Source organism: Oncorhynchus gorbuscha, linkage group LG25 (assembly GCF_021184085.1).
Source record: "Oncorhynchus gorbuscha isolate QuinsamMale2020 ecotype Even-year linkage group LG25, OgorEven_v1.0, whole genome shotgun sequence".
Taxonomy (NCBI): Eukaryota; Metazoa; Chordata; class Actinopteri; order Salmoniformes; family Salmonidae; genus Oncorhynchus; species Oncorhynchus gorbuscha.
In genome coordinates, this window is record NC_060197.1 from 5712022 (window position 1) to 5723539 (window position 11518).

The following is an 11518-nucleotide window of genomic DNA, read 5'->3' on the forward strand; positions in this document are numbered from 1 at the left end:
AAAACTATATTTTACTTCAGACTTCCCGCTAGTGCATTTTAGGCACTAAGTGGGAAGTGAAATTACTGCAGCTTTTCTTCCTTTCAAGCGACTTATCCGTAATACACGGTAAATAGTTTCCTAGCTATTTACAGATCTAATTTTGCTCTTTTGTAGCTTTGTAAACTGTGTGTGTTTTTCAATACCTGTCCACTCCTCTTCCTGTTACACATGCTCCCCACCCCTTGGCTACAACCCTATGTGGAATCCCTGGTGTCTCGCAATGTCTGGAACTGCCGATCTGCGGTCAAGAGCTCAAGAGTTCATCTCAGCCTATGCTGCCCTTCAGTCCCTAGACTTTTTGCCCCTGGACGGAGACATGGATCACACAGCTGCTCCCTTTTCATTTGACGACGTGTTCTCTCTTAGTCCGAGAGCAACTGGTCATCGCGGTGATGGCACAGGGCTACTCATTTGTCCTAGGTTGAGATTTCCTCTTCTCTCCCTGACCCACCTGTCCATCTCCTCATTTGAACTCCATGCTGTCACTCACTTGTCCAATCAAGTGTGATTTTTTTTTATGTCATCTATCGCCCACCAGGTGCCCTTAGAGTTCCTCAATGAGCTTGACACCTTGATAAGCTAATTTCCTGACGATGGCTCACCGCTCATCGCACTGGGCCACTTCAGTCTCCCAACATCTGCTTTCAACTAATTTCTTTCAACGTCTTACTTTCTCCTCATTGCCTCTTTTGACCTCACCCTTTCTAAGTCCCCTTCCACTCACAGAGCAGGCAATGTCATTGACTTCATCTTTACTAGAGGCTGTTCACCTACTAATCTCATCGCACCCCCCCTCCAGTTCACTATTAATGATCACTACTTTTCTGTCTCTCTCTCTCCTCCAACCCCACCCACTCAGCCCCTGCCCAGATGGTCATGTGTCATGTGTCATCGCAATCTTCGCTCTCTCTCTACCACTACTCTCTCCTCTTCTATTCTATCATCTCTCCCTTCTGCTAAATCCTTCTCCCTCCTGTCTCCTCATTCTGCTTCCCTCGACCCTACTTTCCTCCCTTTACGCATCCTATGACTCGCTCTGTCCCCTTTCTTCCTAGTTGTCTCGGCCCTCCCCTACTGCTCAGAGGCCAAGTGACTCATTGTGAGCTTACAGAACAGGGCAGCTGAGTGAAAATTGGGGAAAATGAAACTTCCGGAGGACCTACCATGCTTTCACACCTGCCTCTCTACCGTCTCTTCCTCTGTACCCGCTGCTAAAGACACTTTCTATCACTCTAAATTTCTATCACTCTAACGCTATTAAACTCTTTTTCACCTTCTCCTCCCTCCTTATTCCTCCACTACAAGACCATTGCACTTTCCTACTGAGCAGCAAGATGAACTGCCCCTCCTTACTTTCAAGCTATGCTCAAACTCTACCCCCCAATCTGAATACTCTGTTCTACCACTTCTGGTCTATTGTCCCTCCCACCCCTAGGGGAGGGCAGCTCCCACTCAGCCCAGTCAAAGCTCTTCTCTGTCCTGGCACCCTAATGGTGGAACCAGCTTCCCCCTAAAACTAGGACAGCAGAGTGTGATCTGAGTGGGCATTCTATGTTGGATGTCTTGTTTGTCTATTTCTATGTCTGGCCTGATATGGTTCTCAATCAGAGGCAGGTGTTAGTCATTGTCTCTGATTGGGAACCATATTTAGGTAGCCTGGGTTTTACTGTGTGTTTGTGGGTGACTGTTCCTGTCTCTGTGTTTTGCACCAGATAGGGCTGTTTTTGGTTTTCCACGTTTATTGTTTTTGTTAGTTTATTCATGTATGGTGTCTTTATAAATTAAACATTAATAACCACCACGCTGCATTTTGGTCCACCTCTCTTTCACCAGAAGAAAACCGTTACACAGAGTCCCTGCCCATTTTCCGAAAACATCTGAAACCCTACCTCTTCAAAGAGTCATAAATAATCCCTCATTCCCCGCCCCCCCGCTACTAGCTCTGACTTTACAGATAGCAACTTTATTGAGCTATAAACACACATTTGATATAAAACAAATAGCAGCAGAGAAGAGTAATTCAAATCCAACATTTTCTCTATTTCTGTTCATTTGTTTCTTTTTTTCTGGCATAGTTGTGCTCACTGCAAGATCCTTTTGGAGCTGTTTGGTTCTAAGCACTGTAATTATCATAAATTATGCCCTCTAAACTTAGAACACATAATGCCTTCCAGTCCAGGGGAGGGGGTAAGTCATTCTTATTATCGTCTTGTCAGAGCGCGGCGAAATGCTTACATTGTGGCGCGTGTCAGACACCACTTTAGGAGCAAGGGGCTATGGGGAGAATAAAAGGAATCTCTGCACTTGGCCTGAGTGACAGCGCTGCAATTAAAGTGACAGGTCATCGTGCTGGCCGGGGCCCACCCCACAGGCCAAGAGTCCTGCAACAAGGTGCCTTTCATTGGTGGTGCCACCGCAATGTGTGACTGACTGACTACTGCCACAATTATGAGCTCAGGGCTGGAAGTTCTGAGGCGAATCAAAAGAAAGTTACACTCTCATTAGGTGTGACTCACGGCGAGTGATACAAAGTCAATTGTATTTTTGACCTGTTTGTATGGGAAAGCCTGTACTATTGCCTAGGGATAATGAGCATCTGTTACTGCACTGTAATTTGTTGGGATTACTTGGCAGATACTGTACATCTGATGTTTGTTCAAACCTTAGAAATAAGAAAAGGGTAGTCTCATTTGTCTGCATAGCTCTGATAATGCATTTTTCTTACAAACGCTGTGGGAACTTGGTGTAAACATCCCTCAAAATAGGACTGAGGAGACACAACACACATTTATTTGTTCTCATTTGTTAAGGCTGGCTGACTCCAGGGGTGAGATGCATCCGACTTTTAGAGAGGCTGGAAAACAGTCTATTCCTGTCTTGAGTAGCTAATGGAACTGGCTATGCCAGGCCTTTGGCCTCGGGAGCGAATCAAGCTGCTGCATGTTGTAATAGGGTAAAGGAAGGTCTTTTGTACTTCCTGAAGTCGTACCCCTGGGCAGTAAGTTGTTTGTAATGGTATAGAGGATATGCTAACAGTGATATAGTACTACAAAAATATGTGGGTAAACTGATTCACCAGTGGCAGTGACAAAAGTAACTCTACCTATACTTCCAATACATTTTTCCACAAAAGTCCCACCAAAGAAAAGTGGGTAAGCTGTGTTTACCCTCCACGACACCAAGGTAGTAGGAGGTAATGTTGTCGGAAGTGAAGTGGGTAAGCTGTGTTTACCCTCCACGACACCAAGGTAGTAGGAGGTAATGTTGTCGGAGGTGAAGTGGGTAAGCTGTGTTTACCCTCCACGACACCAAGGTAGTAGGAGGTAATGTCGGAAGTGAAGTGGGTAAGCTGTGTTTACCCTCCACGACACCAAGGTAGTAGGAGGTAATGTTGTCGCAGGTGAAGTGGGTAAGCTGTGTTTACCCTCCACGACACCAAGGTAGTAGGAGGTAATGTTGTCGCAGGTGAAGTGGGTAAGCTGTGTTTACCCTCCACGACACCAAGGTAGTAGGAGCTAATGTTGTCGGAAGTGAAGTGGGTAAGCTGTGTTTACCCTCCACGACACCAAGGTAGTAGGAGGTAATGTTGTCGGAAGTGAAGTGGGTAAGCTGTGTTTACCCTCCATGACACCAAGGTAGTAGGAGGTAATGTTGTCGCAGGTGAAGGGGGTAAGCTGTGTTTACCCTCCACGACACCAAGGTAGTAGGAGGTAATGTTGTCGGAAGTGAAGTGGGTAAGCTGTGTTTACCCTCCACGACACCAAGGTAGTAGGAGGTAATGTTGTCGGAGGTGAAGTGGCCAAAAAGATCCAAGTTAATCATAAATATACAGCACATAGAACATGCTACATAATGACATTCAAAACTAGCTCTATAATGGAATCCATTTGTCTTTTTATATTTTTCATTCACTCACTCGTGTGTGGATTGCACTAAATGTTATCTATCCTCAAACATGGCAAACTATCCATCAGAACAACCATCTCTGCTGAACTGACAACGATGGCTACTCATTGTCAGCGAAAAAAACGTGGCAAAAAGAACGGAAAATTCATGTTTTTAACATGATGTGACATTCCATTCCGGAAGCCGTGTCACTTTGATTTCTGCACTGACTCTCTGCATTGTTAGCGTGGTCATTCCAATGCGCAGTTTCTTGCAATGTTCTCTTCTCAAGGCTGATTACCTCTTCTCTCAAATGAAAGAAGCAAACAAGTGACAAACGGATCAATGCAGTTGTGAATAGCATGGGCTCCATATCCAACTGAACGATTAGAGGTTTTGATGCAGGGATTTGTCTGCCTGTGTTTGTTTAAAAGTTTAACACATTGTTACGTTTCAGGTTCAGAGTATTTATTCTCCAGCTCATAAAAGTAGAGGCAATGTGAAATTCTATTTTAAGCTAACTGTATTTTTTTGCACAAAAGAAGTTGATAAGTGAATGTGTGTAGCCCTTTCCTGCAGACAGTGACCAAAAGTGCTCTCTTGGCCTCATGGGTGGAATGTTAATATTTTCATAAATTCATCATTAATAAAGATTATTATTATTTTTTTTTAAGTAAGGTGTCAAACAGTTTTGTTAAATTTCAGTTTTCTGTGATGTATATAAAGTGTATTATTGGGATGCAAACTCAACATTGAATACATTTCAACTCTATATCTGACATGGTACAGGGATCTTTCTTTTAAGCCTATAACCATGTGTGTGAGGTGTACACTTTTGTTTCAAGTTAGCTTTGTTTAAGACGACCAAGAATGACTGTGTGACCCTCATTTAGCCCACTGCAGTAAAAGCTTCCGATCCTTATTTCCTGCTCTCGTTTTGTCTCTTACTCTGCTGCTCTAGACGTGTCCAGGTGTGTATCCCTGCATCCCTACCATGTGTCTGATGTACCTCTATACCGACAGGTCTTTATTTATTCCCTGGCTGTCTCAGACACCGCCCTTCCAGATGGCTCTTTTTATATCCACCTCGTTATAAAGGGAACGGCAGATCAAAGTGCACTTAAATACCCAACATGCTTTGTCGCACTTTGATGAGGTTTCTTTTTTTCAGTCGAGGGGAGCCGAGGGGCGGGAAGCATCTGAGACACATTCACAGCTCCCTGTCCTTTGAGCTTGCAGTGTGCTGTTCTGTCTGAAGACGGAGACTGAGGTGCTGAATTATGTGAATGTTATGACATTCTCATCCTTACTGGAACTTGGGGTCAAAATTGAACCTGTTGCGTACAACAATGAACATGCCGTAGCAAATGAAATGAAACAGTTGTTGTCATTGAAGCCATCAAATCTGGTGACTGACGGAAAAGCAGACTTCCATAGAGACAGACGAAAACATAGGTAAGGTACAGTACGTGTACAAAAGGCAATGATTCACAGCATTACCCCTCATCACAGAGCAAACCTAATGAGCCCTTAAATATGAGAGCTGTTTAACAGGGCCTGACCTCCGCCCACCTCACCTCAGCCCATCTTGGTCTCCATCTCCCATCACCACACCTGTAATTGCTCCATGGCTCCTTCACTCGTCCCTCCATCTTTAATAATTGAATATCCAAAGGGAGGCAAATGACATGTTTGAGCACCGAGAGGCCCATTACTGAAGCGGCTCCATAAAGGAGGGCTGAAATCAACCTCTTGCCCATGGTGAGCACAACAGCACTGTCTGCCACACGCAGACAACACCATCAATCACTGAAAGGAGGACATCTGCCACCGTTGCAAGAAGGGACACTGCAAAAACTCCAAAGTAAACATCCCCAGACATGTCCCTGACACTCTGTTCAACTCTTAAATGTTTTTGTACATTGCTTTACACATCATGCTGATACATTGGTTAGCCTGCAGGTCATTTGGAGTGTGAAGCTGCTGGGCTTATTATCAGTGCTGTTTGTTTGCCAATTTTGATCTGGCACTCAATTCGGTATCCAGTGCACATAGTATGGGTTGCATAAACCGGATATGTTGTGACTAGCGAATATATGTTGAACATTTACTGTCTACCATTCAGAGGTTGTGTGTAGTGCTGGGACCTCTTCACAATACCATACCTCAATGTGGCATTAGATAATGTTATATTGTACGTCCCAATGACATTTCCTTATTCTTGCAGTGTGCACTCGTTCACTACTTCCCACAAACCTGGTGGCGGAAGATATTATTGGGACACACAGACAGCTGCAGAGATATCCACTCTGCAGGGTTACATAATGGGGAAATGTATTACAGGGGGACTGAAGCAATTATTCTTAAACAGACACACAAAAAAATGCACTTATCTTTCATACTGTAGCACAGGGGTATTAAACTGTCCCTACAAGGTCCGGAACCTGTTGGTTCTCTGTTCTACCTGATAATGAATTGCCCCACCAAATCTAAATCCGTCCCTGATTAGAGGGGAACAATGAAAACAAGCAGTGGAACTGACTTCGAGGTCCAGAGTTAAATTTAAGGGCTATAGTGAATTGGGGGGGGTTGCTCCAACCTGGACTCTAACCCAAGTCCAGCAACTGTCAAGTCTACACCTTAACCATTACACCAAGTGGTATGAATCTCTATATGAGATCGCCAAGTGTTTGGTTAAGGTCACTACAGTACGTATCCATTGTTAGGTCATTCTTTCACCAAATTGCATTTTCTGTAAGGGCAGTCTCACTATACTTATGGGGAACTTTGTGCTTGGCTGATTCATTTCCTAAAGGAGGCTACTTAGTTATTCAAGCATCCACCACACATTCAATCAAATACACCCACACATTTTTCATCTTTGTTTATTTATTTAAAATACATAGGAAACAGATACAGTAAAATTATATTTCAAATGTTTACTGCAAATTGTTACAAAAGTTATCACAAACTGTACACTTCATGACAAATAGTTGCAATTGCTGTTCTTGTTTAATATACTATTGATGTTAGCATTATGCACACAATCTCAGCAAAAAAAGCACAAAATTCCTAAGCATGGAGTGTCCCGAAAAAGTAGAGGGTTGCCTTAGATATGCTTACAATATGACAAATCATTCCACAATTTGATACGGAATGTGTATAAAGTCACCCAAAAACACAAGCTTGAGCTGTACAAATGATCACCAAACGATCCATATAAATACACAGTAACATTTTCATTTGAACAAGTTCTCAACAACAAATGTTCTTAGAAGTAAACTTTAGATATATACAATAATTCGCATTGTGAGGTCTATGTACAAATGTAAACGTAAAATATTAGCAATATAAAATACTATATAATATATTCATGAGACTTGATATTCTCATACTACTTCAATATATTGACTAGCGTGCTACAAATACAAATACTTATGGTTTTTATATTGGGGCCAGCCTGGGAACAGAAGCATTATTATTTTAATTAATGCGCAAAATAAAGTTAACAGTACACAGCCTTAGTATTTGGGTCGTTCGCGAACTAGCGGCTCTTTCTAAACGGCTCTTTTTGGTGAACGTCAGGAACCAAATCGCATTTGTGAAAGAGCTGTTCATTTGGCTCCCTGATTTGCATACTGCTACTACTGCTTGTTGAGCTTCAGTAACAAATAGATAGGGATAAAGCCTTGTTCTGGTCCCCGCTCAATTCTGGTTTTGCAACCATTTCATTTAGTCAGGAATTATAATTGTTTACTCACATTTCACAATCTGAGATGACAGTATGCGTCTTTCAAGCCTTTACATGAGATTTGTAAGCACTACTGAACAAAGAGCCATTTAGGAGCCAAACGGATCCGCAAGGTGAACGGAGCCAAGAGTTTCGACTCACCGAAAAGACTACGCCCATCACTATTTCATATTATTACTCACATGTGCAACTGAAATTCATTCTAGTAATGTTTTCCGATTGAGTACTAAACTCGATATCATAAGGCTTTGTGTCATAATGCATTACATAACGTGATTGCAGAAGACACAATTGGAATCTGGGGCTAGGCCATATGCATTTACAATGGCCTATTTGTAAAGAAAAATGTACTCACACTAAACTAATCTAGATTCGGACTATAAGGTTCTATCTGCATTTTTGGCGAAATGTATTTATTGACTTAGCCTTGTTCTGTTCAATTCCTTTATAGTACTCTAAACACCCCAATTCATGTTAAGTTCAAAATAATTCAAGATCAAATTGCTGATACCATTCAAACCAATGAGGGTTCAGAACTTTAAAACCAATTATCTCAGAATCATCTTTTTGCATATAGAACCTTATAGTGATTGATGGAGGATTTTTTTCTCTCCCTGTAATGCTTTTTGTCTCCACAACTAGAACGAATTACTCTTATAAATATTCATTTGTCAGAGACAATTTTATTAATCAAATTTTTTGTTGTTGTTGCTATCTGAAATCATATTTGGCACGTGACATACAGAAAGACAATATTTTTAAGAAAAAAGGAAAGTCATTAGCTTTAAAAAAAAATGAATTACCTCGCTTCAAGCCCATCATGAAGGAGTTTGACCTCATTTGCATGGTTTTACTTTTCCCAGATGAATTAGTAGAATTCATTTCAGCAATCTTATAAACATCCCTATCCGTTAGTGGCAGATAAAATGTTGGGCAAAGTCTCAGAGAAAAATATTCTTGGACACTGAAATGTTCTGAAGAATTGACTTGATAACGAGGTCAGACATGCTTTTCTGAATGTATTGAGTTTTTGAGGAAGCAAATTACACCGAGTCAGATATAAATGCTTCTAATCTTTTGTGTAGCAACGGTGGGAAAGGTTGCAATTCAAATTTGTATCAATAAATAAGAACTTTTTGTTTACACAGTGCCTACAGAAGGTATGTAGACCCTTTGTCATTCCACATTTTGTTGCGTTATGACCTGAATTCAAAATGGATTAAATATATATTTGTTCACCAATCTACACACAATACCCCATAATGACCAAGTGAAAACATTCTAAATGTTTTGCAAATTTACACCCAGTCAATACAAAGATACAGACTTGAATGAAAAACTGTTGGCCAGCAAGTAGGAGGGTTTTCAGCAGTCAAATTACATTTATTCAGCACGCGCAAGGGAACCATGCCTGCAAAGCCCATTACGCACCTTCATAAGGTATGTCTGAATACAAACTACTGAGATGTGCGTAGGAAAGCTGTGTGTAAGAAAGAAAATTAAGCCTAAATCGGAATCGGGCCCAAAGAGACTTATCCAGAAAGACTCACAGCTGTAAATTTCTGCCAAAGGTGCTAACATGTATTGATTTAGGGTGGTAAATAATGACCTAATCAAGATATTAGTGTTTTACAAAAAAATATATATATATTTTTTTACAAATCTTTGAATTTTTCTTCCACTTTGACATTAGAGTATTTTATTAAGATCGTTGACAAAAAAAGACAATTAATTCCATCTTAATCCCACTTTGTAACACAACAAAATGTGGAAAAAAGTTAAGGGGTGTGAATACATTCTGAAGGCACTGTACTTTTCAACAGTTTGTTGTTTCAACGCTTGCCTCACTTTCATCTCCCACAAGAGAGTTGAAAACACTATGCTACATTGTGTGGCTACTATTGCTCTAATCTCAGTTTATCCAGATGCTAGATGAAGTTCTTGGGGAGATGAAATTGTACTAACGCAACTTGTGAAGTCTACAGTACACACTCGTAAACAGAAACTCTCACCATCTTCGCCCAATCCTGATGCATCCAAATAACCAGTGATGGAAAAACCCAAGAACCCTAAACTACTCTGCTTGTTTGCTGACACACCCCATAGCCCCTAACAGCATTGATGTTACGTAGTCTGTCCACGAGAGAATACTGCTGCTCTTACCACGTATTGCACTCTCGTTGATCCTATGACAAGTGCATCTGCAACCCACTTGTGATATGGAGAGAGATGCACCATGTTCTTTCATTAAATGGGATCAATTGGCATTCATTAGTGATGTGCCACTGGCAAACTGCTGTATGCTCTGGGATTGGAGATTCACCCAGCCCTTTGAGTTGATAGGTTATCTGTGTTCCCTGTGGCTACGCCCAGGGCACAGTTGACTGGCTTGTCTACTGTATGTCTATGTTGACACGTGGTCTTAGAACCAAGCCTAGCCCTTTAGCATCACATCATCCCAAATGAAAATGGCAACTCACTAAATAACTGTGAGAGGAGCAGAATGCCTTGGGCAAATGTATCAACCAGAAAGTGTTGAAGTATGTCACAAAGATTGTTTCAAAGTTGACTTATCTTCATGCCCACTGGTAGTATTGTGGTAATAACTTGCTGTTCAGCAAGCAAATACAATGCTATTGGAATGAGAGGAGGATGACATCTCCATTTTGCAAAGCTATCATCTGATACGATGCCTTTCGGACCCAAGTGCCTCTCACAATGTACAATGGAAATCAAACTCTTGAGGTTAAATATTTGTTTTCCCACAGCTCTATACTGAATAGGAAACAGAATTTTGATAATTAAAACTATTTACTCTGAGTACCACCATTGGCTGATTAATGCCACGGTAAGAACAGAGATTAATTTTCCACTCCAGTCAAGCAATATAATACTGTAAATGGCATGTGATAAAGGTTACTGAAGCAATGAAATACATTTGAGAATTCATCATGGATAACACTACTCAAGACACAAACTTTGGAAATATGTAAATTCACATTTAAATGTAAAATGTCGTGATCCCACGAATAAGGCATTCTCATGTGTGGTCCATAACTGCATTTCAAAATCAGGCCATATTGTAGAATATTTTTAAAGGCCCAATGCAGTCATTTTATATCAATATCAAATCATTTCTGGTTAACAAATAAGTACCTGACTGTAATAGATTTCCATTAAAATGGATAAATGACTTTTTAGCTAAATACTATTTCTGAAGCAATAGTTTTGCGAGTGCTCTCTAGGAGTGGTCTGAGTGGGGAGGGGGAAACTGAAAACTAGCTGTGATGGGCAGAGAGGTTTGGAACTCTTTGTTATTCATTCTATTAATCAAATGTATTAACGGTTATGTATGTAGTTCTGTCCTTGAGCTGTTCTTGCCTAATGATGTTCTGTATTATGTCATTCTGTATTATGTTTCATGTTCTGTGTGGACGGACCCCAGGAAGAGTAGATGCTGCTTTTGCAACAGCTAATGGGGATCCTAATAAAATACCACATTTATTGTATTTTCAACCAGCTACACTTTTACAGTGTTCGTTTCATCAGCTGTTGTACAATTATACAAAATACAGGAAAAAATCTCATTTTGACTGCACTGGACCTTTACCTGAAAAGTAGAATAATCCTTCCTGCAAGACATCATTTCATTGCCAATGTTGTTTGTGTCACAACTCTGTAATGTAGAGTATGACTAATGCAATAGACCTATACGATTAAACACAACCTACACTACCGTTCAAAAGTTTGGGGTCACTAACAAATGTCCTTGTTTTTGAAAGAAAAGCTATTTTTTTAATCCATTAAAATGACATAAAATTGATCAGAAATACAATGTAG